This window comes from Dermacentor albipictus, chromosome 3, assembly GCF_038994185.2.
Source record: "Dermacentor albipictus isolate Rhodes 1998 colony chromosome 3, USDA_Dalb.pri_finalv2, whole genome shotgun sequence".
Lineage (NCBI taxonomy): Eukaryota > Metazoa > Arthropoda > Arachnida > Ixodida > Ixodidae > Dermacentor > Dermacentor albipictus.
In genome coordinates this window covers 86,566,316-86,584,392 of record NC_091823.1, presented here as the reverse complement: position 1 = coordinate 86,584,392, position 18,077 = coordinate 86,566,316, and the positions used below count along the sequence as shown (strand labels likewise).

General features: G+C 46.0%; 1 protein-coding gene across 5 annotated transcripts in view; it reads right to left on the bottom strand.

Moving 5' to 3' along the window:
• The window catches only part of LOC135898837 (alpha-2C adrenergic receptor-like), a 696,056-nt gene that overhangs the window by 532,616 nt on the left and 145,363 nt on the right, over positions 1 to 18,077 (bottom strand). For all 5 annotated transcript variants that reach the window (XR_010563418.2, XM_070535753.1, XM_070535751.1 and 2 more), the window contains one exon: positions 1,506 to 1,564. The gene's annotated coding sequence lies outside the window, so the exon portion shown is untranslated. The remainder of the gene's footprint in view (positions 1 to 1,505; positions 1,565 to 18,077) is intronic.

The following is an 18,077-nucleotide window of genomic DNA, read 5'->3' as shown; positions in this document are numbered from 1 at the left end:
TGTTCTCGGAGGCAACGTCTGCTATCCTAGCAATCCTGGCTGACGCCTTCAGTATTCTCTTCTGTTTTCAACCTGTAAGCAAGCTCGACGATGCCGCCGAAATTCTACGGCGCGACTTTCACGGGTCTCGTTCCCGAAGTTTAGAAGAACGACTTCGCTTCGTGGAATTTTTTTTTTCTTACCGCTTCCAGAGTCTCGCATGCAGTAGGGAGAGAGAGGTTTCCGTGACATTTTACTTCTTCCTCCGACTTTGACAAATGCAGCTCGCCCCGAGGCCCGTCTTCCCGCCTTACAGATGTCGATTTTCTCCTCATAAATAAATCCTAGGGCTTGTTGTCTGACGCACGTCCTCGAATCTCTGTAGGCTGCGCTTGTAGTCTATGTTTTCCTGTCGATTTATTTAACGCATTCAACAGCTTCATCTGGGCAGTAGGTTTGCTTTTGCTCAATTAACTTTTTTTGTTTATTTCACGGCCAGTGAAGCACCTGGTATGGCAAAATGGCAAGAAACGCTGAGAGTGTCTTGACCCTGTGAACTCTATAGAGCATATACGAGCGAGATGGAGCTGCTGGTGTCACAGACAACAGGAAAATAAACTAAATGATTTTGTTAGTTCTTTCAAAAAGCATAGCATTTACACTTTAATAATTTTTTTTTCGCTTGGGAACTAGCTACCTCAATAAACACCTCACTGCACTGAAATTCATTGTAGGATAACTACAGTGAAACCTGTAGCAGTTGCAAAAAAAAGAAAATAAACTAATAATAACAAATTACTTGAGGTTGTCACGTGATCATCAAAGTCCACTTCACCCAGCAAATAATTTAGTTTTGATCAATCACTTGGAAGTGGAATAACAAAGACAACAAAGACAGCATGAAGAAATCAGCTATAAAGGTGCGCATCAACTGCACTTAGGCGCAAATATAAAAATAAGAGTGCGATAGTTTGAAAGGATAGAACAGGCAAAAAAGAAACAAGACTTAGAACACTAGTGCATGGTATTGATGGCTCAAACGTGACATCTCCAATAGTTACCGATTGAAGCGTTGCTGCAGATGACAAAAGATAGTTCTGTGAAAGGCCCATAATTTCTTGGATGTTTTCAAGGATCGCTGTGGAGATGCTGCGCTATGGAATGAACAGGTAGTGCAGTCCCATTACTGCAATAAATGCTGATTAAATTGTGTAGTTTTAGCCAGACACTGCTTGGCATTGAAACACGAGCGTCTGCTTTTCAGAGCTATGGTGTTTCACGGGGGTAACCGTTATTATGGGTGCGTATAACTAATGATGAAACTGTCAAGAAAGTAAATGTAAAAAATAAAATAAAAGGAAGTTGCAGATACTGGAAACACTTGTAGCTTAGTCTATCGTCAGAGCGCTTCCGAAAGCAATACGGTACAAAGACTAGAATAACCAGAAAAGGAATGGTCCGGTGAATTCTTTCTGCTGCACATGGCTTACTGATGTAAAGCGCATCGACAGGAAGTCTAGACTTACGTAGGATGGCGAAAGGAGAACCGTCACGGATGTCGCCTTTTCTCCAAGCCTCGTGATTCCTGCAGAAGAATAATCGAAATGTAGCAGGGCACCAACACATTCTAAACACCACATATTAAAAAAAAATAACATGCACTCGTATGTAATTGAGAAATTGATAAATTTCAAACAGAGCTGCGAGGATGATTTACTGTAACAAAGAAAATGACACACACAGGTCTCAATACAAGAATTTCTTTACGGAAAGCAATTTTCATTTTCTTTATTGGCCAACATTCATGCCAGAGTATTTTCGACATATACGAACATGGTCTGAGGCTGCGCTGAACTGCCTCCTAGCCTTCTATGTGCAAAAGGCTTTGCCAAGAGAGAAGTTTCTGCCTGCGAGCAACACGGTGATTCTTGATGAACTTGTGCGATGACCTACTTGCGTTGCGACCAAATGTAGCGTATAGATGCGAGCTCTGCAATGCGGGGTTGTTGGCATGATACCTTGTAGCCCTGTTGTAACGCATACAGACGCGGACACAAGAATGCACATGAAAGACGCAGACTCGGAGCTACGTGTCCTAGTATTAATGCGCTACAGTAATACTCCAGCGTATACATACGATTATGGCCCTTGCTTATTGGCTGCAGAAAAAGAAAGGCTGGTTAATGCGGCGTTAGGGCAGCAATTGCTCGAAATAAAGAAAGGGGAAATGCTCATGGCTCTACATATTATATATATATACGACGTAGTATTTCTGCGGAAACCCGCAAGGTGGAGAGAAGTAATTAATAAAGAATACAATCAGACATCCACCCATGGGTGGATATATATATATATATATATATATATATATATATATATATATATATATATATATATATATATATATATAATGTGTGTGTGTGCGTGTGTGTGTGTGTGTGCGCGCGCGCGTGTGGTTTACGCTTCGGCGATCACGCACCACAAAGTTGTGTGTGGTACATCGACATTTTGCACCAGTATGCGCGCTGTCTCTAGGGAAAAATGCAGCTCGCAGACGCACTTGACACGCGCCGGCGGACGTACGCCGTCTTCGTGCGGGAGCTCGCAGGAAGTCTTCGTCGATGTTCCCGTCTCGCGTGTTCCTCAAAACGTAAAATAATTCCAAAACGAACAGAACTATCAGGGCAAGAAGACGCAGCGTATGCCACGTGACAAATGACTGCCACGGATCAGCCGTGGTAGGACGCGTGCTGGTGCCGCCACCTGTCGGGCACATGTATTTTGGCGAAGAGTAAAGAAGGAAACAACAAATTTGGTTCACTCTTCAGTTCCGGCGGCAGCGCACGCTGGATGCAGCGCATCCTAGCGAAGGTTTCGTGAATAATAGAAACAAAGGTGCCTTGTCCAGCTTCACCCAAGGCATTGGACTCATTCCCCGAGGCGATGGGGCTTGTGTGAATGTACGCAGACGACGCGATGTTGGGCTGCCCCGCGAATGGTAGCCTACGGCAACGATGGGTGGTCGTCGTATATGTCACGCTTAGGGGTGACAGCTCGGTGCAGAGGGAAAAACATCTCTGTCTGTGTTGAGGACGAAGGAAGTGCGCACGTGGAAGAAGACGTGCATTTGCACTGAAACAAATGGGACTGGTGAAAGATCAGGCGAGATATGTGTTTGCGATAGCTGGTGCTGTATCGATTGCTTTTTTTTTCTTCGCTCTACGTATTCACGCCTTTTTGTGTTGTCCACGCGTACAGAGATCTATTTGACGTGTATGTCCGGACGTTGCTTAGGGCTGTGTTGGCCCGTAGCACGTGTGCCAAATTGAAATCACTAGCTCGTGGTAGTGAGTGAAACGACGCTGGCTTTTTTATAGAGGTGTGAGTTGTGACTGATTTGGTTTTAGTACTTCTGGCCGCGCAAAAATAAAAAAAGGAAGTGGTGAAGGCATTTTTACATTCAATCGTCTACATTCAGTCGTCCATGAGGGTTTTAATTTACGGCACAGCATAACTGAAAACAGAAACTTTTCTCTGTCGTCCAGAATCTAAAAATAATTATAATGGGCTGGAGAAGAAAACACCAAGAAACAGTTGAACTGCCATGCGTTCTTTTGTCTAGCGCTCTGCTTGGACGCTTATTTCAAGAAGCATGTACTTGTTATTGTTGTTGCTGCTTATTAAATGATGAGATCCTGAAAAGAAGGTCACCGAATGACCAGCTGTCCCGCATTCGCATCTTCTTTGGAGCTGCAAAGATGGTTTTCAGCCAAGGTTATTCCTGTGTTGTTAACCCTGAGACATCTGCCACATACAACGGGAACGAACGTCGTGTGTTTATTAAAGCAGCTGCGCTCCGACAGATATTTCTTAGCAATATTCATGATTACTGTCTGACAATAAAGTGTGGTGAAATGAGGCAAAATTTGATAGCCCTGGGCTGCAAATTGACACTTGTTCCTGTCTTTATCGGGCGGCACATTTCACCGCCTAACAAATGTTATCGCACAGCGCAGGACGCGCCTGCATGTTTCGGAAATTTCTGGAATGTTATCGATGGTTCTATCCGCTGTCTGTTGTCGCCGACCCGTGTGTGATCTGATTTCATGTATGCGCGACGCGAATGGCGTAGAACTTTGTGGAAGGCACGCGGGTTCCAGTGATTACTCTGGAACGTTCGACGACTGATGTATAAAAGCCGACGCACTTGACCCGTTGATCAGATTTTGGACGATCGCTGAGTGTGTTCGCCGCTGTCGTTCTCTGAGTGTAGCCTCCTTTTGAGGGCATAAGTTCGCCCAATAAAACGCTAGTTTCTATAGTCACAGTTTGGCTGCCTTCTTAACCGTCACTACTACGTGACAATATTTCACTGTTGTGGGGGGTGTCAATTGACTTATACATGTTTTGGTTTTAACAAGTCCACAAATCCGGAAACTCTGAACCAGATCGTCTTAAGTGTATTTTGTATCCTTACAAACTGCTCGACACTTCAAAAAACTTTTTTTTTTCTTTACTACAGCCAGGCAAAGCAACAAGTATGGGAAGTGCATTTCACAACAGCTGCTGAGCCAAAAAATGCTTCACAACATTTTTTAGTGAGCTATGTCTAGTATCAGTGGAGCCTCACTTTGTGAATAAAGAGCAGAGCCGCATCCCCGAAGACCAGATCCTTCAACCTCTGAAGACCTCCACAATTTTCACAAAAATACGTTGTGCATATTTGAGTGAACTACTACTTTTCTTACTTAAGCGAGATTCTCAGGCTGCGTACATTACGTTGCACCTAACTTCATTCAACAATACAGCAGTGTCTCCGTTCGTGGAGCGTTCGCATACTGTGCCTAGTCGTAAGCTTCGTGGCTGTAACCTTTAAAGGCAATGAATTCTAGCCCATCGTGAAATCCTCTCAACCTAAATACCAATCGCTTCATTTAGGACCGTACAAACAATTTCAGCTGTAGGGAATGGACGATGCTAGCTGAATTGCCAGCACGCCACTTTTCTCCTGAGCACTTGTGAAATAACACGATCGCGATTCGACTTCACAATCCTTTTCACAGAGGCAGCGCACGTCGAATCTCAGCCACCAGCGCTGCATTGATATGTTCCTGTCTCTCTGTTTCGTCTGGATCGTTCTCGTGCAGATTAACCGCCACCGTATAAGGCTTAGCAAAGTAAATAAAGGGATGGCTCAGCTCTTTCGTTTGCAATGAAAACAGGGAGAGATGTAGCGAAATTGGAGTTATATTGGCTTTCAGTGTTGATTCGAGACGTTCTATACGGGGCCGCCAGTGTTTTGAAATCTGTCCTACGCGCTTATGTCGGATTGCGCAGCCAGCGAGTGGCTGACGTCTGCGCTCCCATCGAGTGAGAGCCGCCGTATCTTCCGCAGAGACAGACAGGGATGCCGTTCCATTGCGACACTGAGTCCGGAAAATCCTTCTGTCGGGTGTCGACTGCTGCGAATCCCTTTGAGTGACTTACGGCCGCGAGTCTACACAGTCTATAGAAAAAAAATGGCAAAAGAAAAAAATGAGAGAGAGAGAGAGTTGAGGCGTTCTTTCGTGCGTGCGAGTCCAAATGAACATTCAGGAGCTTTGCCATTTTGTCAGCGAAACTACGCAATGCAAACGCCGGCATACTTCCCACCAAAAGTTTAGAGAGCACCGAAACCGCAGCCTCAGGAAAGCAGTCTCTGACGAGATGGTGCTGTTCTCGCGACATTGCTCGTTTACTGCGAGAGTATAAGAGAGCGAAGATGACGTCCGGCCCCAAATTTTGTGGGCTTTGCCATCTTTGAAAACAATAAATAAACGACAAAGAAAGCATTCTATAGCTACGCAGAATCAGAATTCTATTCAGGCAGCTATTCTATTCAGAATCTTATTCTAATCAGAATTCTATTCAGAATGTTCAGGCAGCCTATTCATACGTAAATATAACGCGCTCGCCGCATTCGTCCATTCAGCGAGCACTTGATTCGCTCCATGTACGGCCTAACGTGAAGCTCAATACGATTCTTTAAAATGCGCCTCTTTCGATGTTTTCGCTTTATAGTTTAGTTCCAGCACTATTTTCAACATTTTGCTAGTTGTATCACTTAACGCACACGTTGTAGCAAGTTACCACGTCCTCACATGCTGTTTCTTCGATGATTGATAAGAAGAACAACAGAAAGAACGAATGGTCATGTACCACTGCTCGTAAAAGCTAGACGAGACGAGGAAAACATAGGGAGATGGTGTAAGGGGAAAAAGAGTAAAGAAATAAAACAAGGTTCCAGGCCTTGATGAACTCTCTACACGCTAACATCTCTAGCCCATCGCTTCGTATTTCATGTCATTACATTTCACCCCGTCAGTAAACTCTGGTTGAGCTTTTCAGTCTAATAAACATCATTCCCATATATTCAAGGCGCAACCCTCTTCTTATTGATGCCTGCCGTCTCATGCGAGTCTATCACCTGAAATTTATTCCTTCGCCCGTCTCGTAAAAAGTTTCAGGCGTCATCCTCAAGTGCTAAATGCATGGTGTCGGAGACAGGGCTGTCTATATTGAATTTTTTTATTTATTTATTTTTATTTTTAACATACTGTTAGTCCCACTGGGACTGTTACAGGAGTGGATTTATCAGCAAGATACAGGAATACAGTATACAGTACAGTATACGCGAGTTACGCATCAAGCGGGCAACAATACAAACAGTATACAGTACAGTACCGTAATACGCCAGTTACACACCGAATAGGCAACAACACAAAATCAATGCAGTCTGAACATGATCATCAGGTCTGGATTGTTGACAAGATTGACGAGGCTGCGAGCTCAGCGAACTTTTCCAAGGAATCCTGCGCAGTTATAGATGTGTCTAGGCTGTTCCATTCTCTTATGGCTCGAGGGAACAAGGAAAAGTAATATGTGTTGTTAGCACAAGAGTATTCATCAATCGTAAAGTCATGCTTGTGACGTGTTTCTCTAGAACGATTAAAACTAATGTAAGTAGCAGGATCCATGTTAAATGCGTTATGAATTAATTGATAAAGAAACTTGAGTCTATGAAGCGTGACGCGGCTTGATAAGGTGTCTAGGCTTGCGTAGGAAAGCAGCTCTGTGAGAGGAAGGAGGAGGAGGAAAGAGAAAAGAAGAAGGCAGGGAGGTTAACCAGAATAACGTCCGGTTAGCTACCCTACACCGGGGGAATGGGAAAGGGGAAAGCAAAGATCACAGGGAGAGAGAGGAGGGAAGGAAAGAAGGAAATTGCGGCAAGTTCGCTGACGCGTGTGGTTTTACAAAAATTGCCTTAATAGTCACAGGTGGTCGCACAAACCCGTCGTCCTTAAGAAACACAAAAGTGCCTTCACCGCTTTATGGGCCGACGGGCGATGGGGGCGGTGTTCCAGCAGCACCTGCACAGAAAGCGGCCGATTGTCCAGTTTTTGGAAAGCTTTGGCAAGTTCTTGTCTCTCTAGGGCATATCTTGGACAATGGCACAGCAGGTGGTCGATGTTTTCTTCGGTGCCACAGACCTCGCATGCTGCACTGTCAGTCACTCCAATTAATGTAGAGTATGCCTTTGTGAAGGCCACTCCTAATCAAAGGCGACAGAGAAGCGTAGCTTCACGTCGAGGAAGTCCGGGTGGAGGTCGGAGCTGCAGGGAGGGGTTTAGTCGATGTAGTCGTGTCAGTCGTAAGTTTTGCGAGTTCCACCCGGTCACTGTGAGGCTACGTGCCAGGTGTCGAAGCTGCCTTGCAGCGTCAGTCCTCGAAAGCGGAATCGGAACGCTGTGCTCTTCTTGATGAGCTGTGCGAGCAGCGTTATCGGCGGAATCATTGCCACTGATTCCACAGTGGCCAGGCACCCACTGAAAAACGACTTCGTGGCCTTTTTGTTGGACGTCATGGTGAAGTTTCACGACTTCGTATGTCAATTGGTCATGACATCCGTGTCGGGAGAACGGACTGCGTGCACTGTAATGCCGGTTTTGAATCACAGAACACAGCCCATTTTCTGGGTCTTTCCGAATCAATGAATTCCAGTGCTCGACGCAGGGCCGTTAGTTCTGCCGCCGTTGAGGTCGTGACATGCGATGTCTTGAACCGCAGTGTCATTCCTCGCGTTGGTATAACCACGGCACCACCAGAACTGCACGACGTAGTCGATCCGTCGGTATAGATGTGCTCTGTGGGAGAATCAGTGCGCCGGTATCTATGGTAGATAAAACGAACAGCTTTTCGTTGAACTGATTCGAGCATGTGTACATCTTTTTGCATATATGGAAACCAGACGACGTTTGCATATTCTAAGATTGGACGGATAATGACTTTATATGCGAGTAACTTGGTATCTGAAGTCGCAAAGCGCAAGGTGCGCTTAAGGAAGTATAAACTGTTCATCTCTCTTTTGGTAATGTTTTGTACTTGGGTTTTAGAGCTAAGATTATCAGAAATAATAATAATATTTGGGGTTTTACGTGCCAAAACCACTTTCTGATTATGGGGCACGCCGTAGTGGAGGACTCCGGAAATTTAGACCACCTGGGGTTCTTTAACGTGCACCTAAATCTAAGCACACGGGCGCTTTCGCATTTCGCCCCCATCGAAATGCGGCCGCCGTGGCCGGGATTCGATCCCGCGACCTCGTGCTCAGCAGCCCAACACCATAGCCACTGAGCAACCACGGCGGGTATTATCAGAAATAATCACACCAAGGTATTTCTTTTCAGTTACTGTTCTGAGCACGCCGTTGCCAGTACCGTAAGAGAAATTAAGTTTTGTTTTCTTATTTGTGACAGACATCACTACAGTTCAATGAGGGTATCGAATTGACCTCTTTCACTTGTATTTATCATTTGTTTAAAAAAAAAAGACGTCCCGCGGGAGTACAAGTTATTCCACATAACGAGCGAAATAATTATCCAGTTACTAATCGGGAAGCGTTTACATTTGTTCAAATGATTGTGCTAAATTTGCAAGACACCACTCTCATGTCTGCGTATTTTAGTTGACTGTAGGGCAGCTGTCACACCTACGTGAATGACGAAAAAAAAAAAAAAGAGAAAGCGAACCTCGGGAACTTCGCTGGGGTCTACGTTGGGTTATCAAACCTGCCGCTCTTGGGCCCATGTGCACGGCCCTCTGATACATTACCGATGAACCGCCTCTGCCATGGACAGCGACAGGAACGGTATTACACTTAAGTGTTCATGTGGCTGCACATGATTCTGCGATGTGGTAGTGTGTGCTAGTTCTAACCGGCTGTGACTGTGGGGTCGGTGCTTTCTCTCTATCTTTTATACTTCTATCTCCCTCTCTCTCGCATCCCAATGTAGATTGAGAAACCAGATTTTCCGTTCTAGTTCTAGTTCCGGAGCAATGTAACGATTGTGGTGTAAATAAGTTCAAATTAAAAGCTTGTTAACTTGGCCTAACGGACCCTACGAGGCAGTTTCGCCTTTTGCATAAAGAGAGAGAGAGAAACGAAAGGAAGACTAAAGACAAGAAGATTAGCAAGAACAAAAAATCTGATTTGCTGCCCTTCATGGATTTGGTGTGGGGGGATCTGGTTATCCTCGCTGTCATTCTCCTTCCTTTCGCCGCTCTCCACCCCCCCCCCCCCCCGGCCCCTTCGTCGCACACTCCTGTTCTCTGAGTGCGTGATGCGCAGCAGACCTTGCTCCCTGAGACTGTAACTGCAGCTTCGAATTTAATCTAGGAAATTGCTCGGAGTGCAACAACTGTGCTGTGTAGAATTCGGCTACCCTTTGCGAAAGCTTATAGTGCCCTCTATGGTGGAATGGCTAAAAAGGCGGCCCTCGATATCAGAAGTTGCGAGGAGACCAGGAGCAATTCTTTTTTTATGACGGACGACCAGAATTCAATACGTATAGGGACAACGTCCCTCTATCGCATTAGAACAATTAAATCACCTACCATTGAGTACTCACGACACTTGGATCGGTAATAACGTTGTTCAGTGGACAGTACGTCGACGACACTTTTGCGTTTTCCGGGCTCCGGTAGTTTTGATCAGTGCCTCAGAACATCGAGTGTGGCTTCGTGTGCGAATCCAAAAGTCATGAGTTTTATCTTCCTGCCTCCGGTTTCTTCCTCTATCTTTACTAGCGCTACAAACAAGCACAGCAACGGGACTGACGTGGACGCTCGCGCAGGGCTCGTCGTGGCGCCATTGTGAAATCCAGCGCGAGCTGCGCTTCTCACAGCCACGCAGGCATGCGCGTTATGTATACGTGTCAGGAGAAACCAGGCACTCCACTGTTATCAGAGCTTACACCGAAGCTAGCTTCGAAAATATGTGCGACGCTTTCCAAGCTCCGTATGCCATGCTGGGGGCCCAGTTTTGATTTCTGCTATAGGGCTGAGATCATTTTTCACCCTGTGTCTGATATCGTGCTACTAGTGACGTTGCCATGTCCTTTTTTTTTAGCGATTAGATTCGCAAACACATAGAAAAATAAAGTCGCTGGCAGTGTAAAACAAACTCTTCATAGCTATACGACGCGGAATTTTGAGAAGGCTGAGCACTCTGGAACGCGTAACACCATCGTGCGTTTGCCGCTACGGCTGCTGCGGCGCGTTGAATTTAGGTATTTTTTTCGTGTCAGGGCACAAAATGGGAGTTACCGCAGGACCGCCGTAAACGACCTGTTTGGCGAGCGAAAAACGCATTCCGTGTTCCCGTAATCCGGAGCGCGCTCTTTTATGCAGAAATCCAAAAACAAAGAAAAAAATAATACAAACATAAAATAAAGCAGCGCGACAAAACGCACACCTGTGGGAAGGCAAATAATAATAATAGCAACGATAAAAAAACAAAAAAAAAACAAAGTGAGGCTTCTGGCTTCGCACGAGAAAATGGACGCAGGTAGACCCAGGAGCACGCAGGCAGTAACAGCAAAAGTGGACGCGCGGAAATAAATGAAGCTCAAACAAGCCCATCTAAGTTGCCAAGAAAAAAAGAGAAAAGAAAGCGTTTTAGGGAACCGCGCCCGCGGTCGTTGTAAGTATACAGCAGAATGTAGCTGTATCGTGGAAGAGAACACAATTTCAATATAAACACGAAAAAAAAAAGAGAAACCAGGCTTTGAAATCTACTCTTCAAAATGTGGATCACTTTAAAGAAAACAGAATTTTTGTGATGCGAGAAGTCCCGGATGGGGAAAATCTTTTTCTTTCCTTTGCGTGAAAAATTCTAAAAAACAGGATCTCCGTCCTGCGCTTCTCAACCTCGAGGTGCATATAAACTCACGGTTCGAGCGTGCGGCTTGCCGCTCGCGTCGTATACCCATACTACGTCAGAGTTGGCGTCGGCAGCTATAGCGGGCGGGCTGGCGGCGCGTCGGCGTTAGTGGTGATATATTCGCGCGCTGAGACCTTGACAATAAAGGCGTTTTCCCGGCTATCTCCGGTCGGCGGCGAGCTTCTGCCGCCGGCAGGTGCGAACCGCCGCCTTCTTTATTTTCGTTTTATTTTTATTCTACCTTATTTTCACTCACGCGCTTCGGAGCTGGCTGTCTCGACTCGCGGGAGAGCGAGCGAGGGAGCTCGGGAAATTGAAGGTGCGCGTAGCCTTGACTGGGCGAAGATTAATTTATAAGGCCAGATGCACCTGCTTCTCCTTGAAAAACTGGCACATTTCGGAGCAATCCGACAGAAAGGATGGCCCTCTGTCGTATTTCCACCTACGATTATTTTCCCCCTGCGATTTCTTTCCTCGGTTTGCGTTTTATCCCTTTTCTGTCCATCGTTTTTCTGCGTTTATCGTTCGCAGAACTTTGCTTTGTTTTCCAAAGCCCCTTGGCCCTCGTATTCACTCGCGCGGACTTCCCCCGCTGCTTCTCGCTTGGAGCCGTCCCACCCCATAATTCCAGGCCTTCCCTGTTCAATCTAGCCATTAGAGCAGTCTATTTACTCGCATGTCTCGAGGTCCGGTTCGATATCCACGGAAAGTTAATGTCGCCGGCGAAAAATGCGTGAGTGGGCACGCACGTGTCGCAAGTGTAGGCGTAAAATGAGTGTATCGTTACCGTGCTTTCCCACCAGAGGTACAGTTCGGCGTCGACAGTTTTGCGTGTACCGCGGAATCTGAGAAAACGTTGCGTCTCCGAGCGTTTTGTGACCGTAGCCTGCAAAATTGCGGAACACTAGGTTGTCCGAATACATTAGCACGGGTCGGAAATCAGTGTGCCAGGCTGCGTGCTCAAACTTCTGAAATATTCGACTTTAGGAAGTTTCAGTTTGGTCCGTAAACGTACACTGCCTTTTGCAGGATGGCGGGTTCACCGTCGACCTAAACGTGAAAAATTGGTTTCCTGGCGCCACCTCCTCATTATTATTGCAGTAACCTACCATTTTTTACCTTGCTGCGGTGCAAAAAGTTGACAGGGATGTAAGTATTAGTGCGCAGCCCCCGTCTTCTCATTGTTTTCCCCCTTTTTTGGGGGAGAAGAATCACGTAACACAGAAGCGCGTCTAATGTGTTGTGTTGAACAAATAGTCGCAAGATGTCACTCCTAACGTTTAAGGACGCATGAGGACAAGCTAAAGCTTCCTCTTCGCTCGGATGCCGCTGTCTGTAAAGCTTTGACGCCGATCGCGCCTATAAAGAAGGCAGTGAATGGGGACATCGCCTTATTTCCAGCTTTCTACTATTAAAAAAAAAAAAGCTGTCACTCCTGCTGTTCAGGGATGCCGCTGAAATTTCTGGAAACGCTTATTGCTGCTGCCGTGAAGAGGCTGCAGCCACGTAGCCGCTTTCTGGGTAGGCGGGAGCCCGAGATTGCCTGGGCTGCTCTGGCTGAAAAATATGGTTGAAAAATAGAAGGGAGCAGGCTTGGCGTATCTTCCCACAATCACAGCGTGCAACGGTGCGCCGAAACAGCGCGTTTCTTGGAGTTCCACGAATGAGCATGTCCAAAAGTTTAGGACCTCCCGAACTTATGGGACATCTCTCGGCTACGGGTGCAAAGCGATCGTACCCCTCTACAGGGAAATCCTCTTTTAATAAACGTACTGCACACCAGGGTTTCTTGAAGCCCTCAAATCAGTTAAAGTTATGTAATTTTTAGTACGTTATTTCACTGTTTGTCAAGTCTGTCGTAACCCTTCTCGGTTCCACGGCCACATTTACATACCCAGGTAAACTCTAACTGCGATGTACGTATTTAGAAATCATGTATGAGACATACGCGCACTCATCCGCTAAAATAAGTTATTGGCGCAGGTATTAAGGTGATCGACTGCGTATATAAAGCTGCGTTGTGATCGACCAAACCACTGAGATGCCAGAACAGTTCCTTTGAGAAATCGTGCACTGAAGCCGCGGCACAGGAGCACATGCATTCTATGTGATATACAGTTGCCAGAGAACGCAGAAAATCTGCAGAGGTTTTAGCTGAGGTTAACTTCTGGAAGGTAGAACAACGAAGTAGCCTAACTCATCAAAAAAGTGCGACGCAAGGACATCTCGTTTGAAGAAATCTTCAACATCGATGTCTCTTCAGTGCTTATAGCTTTTGTAGACTGATCATTTTCTTAATTTCGCAAGCGCCATGCGTTTAAGCAATATTTAGGATAGTTCTGAAGATACAAAAGAACCATAGCCTGAAAGGAATCCCGAAAGGATGCTTTCAATATTCAGCTGAACAAGAAAAAATCGTAGCATCAGAAGTATATTGCGAAAGAAATACAATGACATTTCATTATCTCCACGGAGCTTGAGAACTATGTTGAGCTGTACTGCAATCTATTTTCCTGGCAGATCTGAAAGGACCCATGGGCACAAATAAAAAAATAAATTCTGCAGTGCGCTTTTCTTTAGTTTTCTTTTCTCTGCTATAAAATGTAAGATTACCTCGGGAACGGTGCTGTTTGGTTTAGAATCATTCGGCTTAACTTTTGTTACTCCACAGTTTACGGGACTATTCTAGAATAAAACAGTAAATGCACTCGAATAAGCAGGGCACTACAACCATATTCATGCTAAAACCAAGTTTTTCGAGGTAAAGTTTTGAAGCATGTGAGGAAAAAGCACATATAACTACGACCGATAGACGAGTGCCTGTAACGCCGCCGCTACCACAAAGCGCACAGCACTTGCGCAATGCAGTGAACGCGACACATAGAGATGAGTTGTAGACTAATGAGGCGAAATGAGATGCTTACAAATTATACAATGGCGAAAATGCCATAGTCTGCTGAAGTAAGTTATATTAATGGACACATGGGCGGTACAGCGCTGTATATTGATCAGTTCATTTGTACCCACACTGTTTGACAGGTGGTTTCATTCGTTATGTGCCAGCATATTATTCGCCGGAGGTGAAAAAAGCAATAAATAAACGTACGTTGTTTCTCATAACATGCCAAGGCCACGTAATGCTTAAAGCAAATTCCCAGCTTCCTTTTGCCAAAAGAAGACAATCGCATTTGAGAATGGCAGAACATTAGGTGGTGCGATGAAATTCGGAAAAGTTGCAACCATAGGACAGGGTACTCTGACGTAAGACAGGGATAATTTGGGATTGCTGGAAGCGGCGTTCGGCCTGCAGTGGACATTAAACAGGCTGCTAGTGCTGCTGCTGTGGCATGTTTGCCGATTGGGGAAAAAAAGGAAAAGACTGCCTCAGGGTCCTGAGTAATAACAACGAGAATGTATTCAAGCTTTACTTAGTTTCATAACGAACGCGATTACTAGTGCTTCGTGCAGGATACGATAGTCAGCAACGAGATATGCATGAAAATGAGACAGGATGCGTTTGATATAGCGTGACGAAAAATTAACCAAATGCTCTCTCATTCTTAATAAAGTGTAGTTTACGCTTCATTCGCGTTCTCTTCCGGCACTAGGAAAAAAGAAAGGAAAAGAGGCGCTGTAAAGGCCAGGCGCGCTGGGATGGCGTGTTCACTCATGTCGGCAAGTCGTGTTTTCGGCGCTCCGGGAACTCGTCCGCTCTTCGCGGGGCGACCTTCGGCTGATGGATCAGGTTCATTATGTGCGCCGACATTGAAGGATTTGCGCACGACGAGCGTTATTTGGGATAAAATCAATAATAGGGTGTCTGCCCGCATGCCTGCCTGCCTGCCTGCTTGCCTGCCTGCTTGCCTGCCTGCCTGCGAACGCTTTCCTCCTCTATCACCTAGTACTAGAGCGCTCGGGAGAAAGTATAACAAAAGAAAAAAGCTAAAATCGGCATGTATGCTTTCACCGTGCAGGCATTAGGACGATCAGCTCGAGTCCAGTCGTGAACCGCTATTGAGTTTGCAGCTTCTAGAAGAGCCTCGCACGTCTACGAGAAAACTCCCGAGCGGCCGATGCTTGAGGCGGTGAAAACCATAGTGCGAAATCGGCAAATCAGATCGCGAATCGGAGTTCCTCACGTGAATCCTGTGCACAAGTGCTTTGCCAGGCTTCAGGAGTATGACGCAACTGCTCCGGTGCTAGTTCTTAGCATTTGCCGACGTCCTATACCGCGTCAAGTTCTGTTTAGTTCACATACACAAATTTGAAATATCCATGCCAAGGATTGTGCAGGGGCTGCGGCGCCTTGTTGCAGAACGCAATGAAGCAACGGCTTCCGAATTAGTTTCCTTCTAACGTTGCTATTATCAGGTAGCCTGTTCAATGAGTATCCTGTGCGCGTGTGCGTTAGTTCGTGCGTGCGTGCGTGTGTGTCATAAGGTAGGACTGGGAATTAGCTTTACGCATTCAGACTCGGCTTTGTGACTTCCGAAAAAATACCAATGCAGCTAACTTTGACTTTATTTGCCCCTGTTTTTATTTAGTCCATATCTTAAAGGGCAAATTGTTCTCAACAGGTTTTGAACGTACTTTTCCACTTAAAACTGCGCCATCGACCAGTCGAGAAAGCGGCGTCTATCAATGCCAAGAGTGCTCCCTTGGGCATGAATGAGAAAACTCCATCTTCGTAAGAATATTTTTCGCGTGTCTGTTTCGTCACCAGTGCCGTTTTTCTTGTTGTATATCGTACATCGTTGTCGTAATTTAGGTTTGATTGATTAACGGAGTTTGACTTGCTAAACCTTCAAAGCGCACTTTTGAGTAATGCTCTAGCAGAGGGCGGTGCATTAATTTTGTCCATCTGCTGTTCTTTGACATCCACCTAAATCTATGTTCACGAGCAATTTTGCACTCTAGAGAAATTAGTTTTAGGCGTCTCCGGCTGGAGATTGAGTCTGTGACCTCGAGCTCTGGGCCGGAACAGCCGAGCAAGTGGATCATCGTAGGAAGTGCCCTCATTCAGAAAAAGCACGGTAGGTTCCGCACGATAGGTAGCACGATAGGTAGAGGAACGTTACCATTACCTATGAGTTATAGTTATTTAGTTAATAAAGGAAACAACAATAAGCGTCGGAAGCATTCCCCACAGGGAGAGAAGGCGCAAAATTCCTAAGGTAAGAGACGATACTAAAGGACAACACACGCGTCATTGTTATCGCTTCTTTAGGCTTTACTATATGCCCTCGAACAATGAATGAGATCCCAAAATGCGCTTTGTTTCTGGCACCCGTCATCACATCACAAGGACCCGAATCTCACGCAGATTCAAAATGACGGAGAAGAAGGAAGTCGACAGAAAGAAAAAGTGCCCGACGTCGGCTGTGTGCAGATGATGCGAGAGGCCGAGGAGGAAGAGAGAGGATACGTCGAGGACGGTGGCGACGTTGGCAGCGGCCATAACTGCTCTCGCTGCCAACAGCCGCACAATGCTACACTCCACCCGACCCCACGCTGTCTCAGAATGCAGAGAGCACCCGCTTCGCTTTCAAATTTGCGTCGGTCTTCCTTTAAAGCGTCCGGGCTTTGCTCGTGATGACTGGATTTCGTCTTTGCTCATTGACCTTTGTTCAGAAGGACAAAAGAGAGATGAGATTAAAAAAAATGGACCAATTTAGGTTTGTCGCATTGTGCCCGTTTCTTCGTTGTAACTGCGAAACCGCGAGGCAGGGCGACGCTTCCATTGGTTCTAGTACGGAAGCGCAGGCAATAATTTGCTGTTCGCGTAACTCTCTAATTTCCGAAGCCTGTTCAAACGTATTACATGAATATACATACGCTGAAGGAAGGCGCTCGGTTGCTTTTATAGAGACAGAAGACGAAAGCAAAAGTCTTAAATTCGGAATGAGCGGGCAAGCGAACGCTTGGCTGGGAATCCAGGAAAAAAAAATCTAGCATTTAGGGGCTCAAACTGCGGTGCGCCTCCTGCTTTCATATTGTGCTGGCGGAACAATAGAGAGGCGTCCAGCGCTTCCGCGGGGCGAACGCGTTCGTGGCAGCTCGGCGCGGAAATGCGAGAGAGGGAGAGAATGTTCGGCTCTGGCGCGTAAGACAAAAGCTGGAAGATTAGGGTACAGATTGGGGAAAATTGGCGGGGTCTAAGGCGCTCGCATCGGGAACGAGGAGATATTGCCGGCGAGAATCGAATCAGAGGCAAATAAAACGGAGGCTTCTGTATAAGCGGCCAGGCTCTCGCGGTATGCGCATGTAATTACCGAACAGCTCGGCTCCTTTGCGCTGTGCGGTTCGTTTCCAGGTAAATAAGAGAGAGAGAAAAAAAAAGAGAGAGAGCGAACTTGTTATACGTGGTCTGGCCAAAGTGCGCGAAAGCCGGCCCTGCGATGGCGAATCGAGGTGATTCAGTGCTAAGAATTCTCGCGTCTGCCGAGGCACGAGGAATTGAAAACACGCCTAGATATTTTAAGTAACGATCGCCGAGGAAGATGTTTCACAACGAACTGTACGTAGCCAATCAGAACCTAAGAGGAATGACGCAGTGTGTGGCTATCTTGTTCAGCAAAAGCGAGAACACAGAAATAGTCCCGTGAACTATAGTTTCTATCGATCAATTCCGCATCCTTTAGTGAAGCCTATGGAATAGTTTTATACTAACAATAAAGCTCCTCCACGATGCTTTCACGACGAGGGAGAGGGGGAGGGGGCAGAAATTAAAACATCGTTGGCTGCATATTGACAATCTTTTTCTGTTTCTTGTTCAGCGGTATATGTTTACATGATTTTACAACTACAAAATGCGTCTTTGTTAGTTTCTGCACTTTCT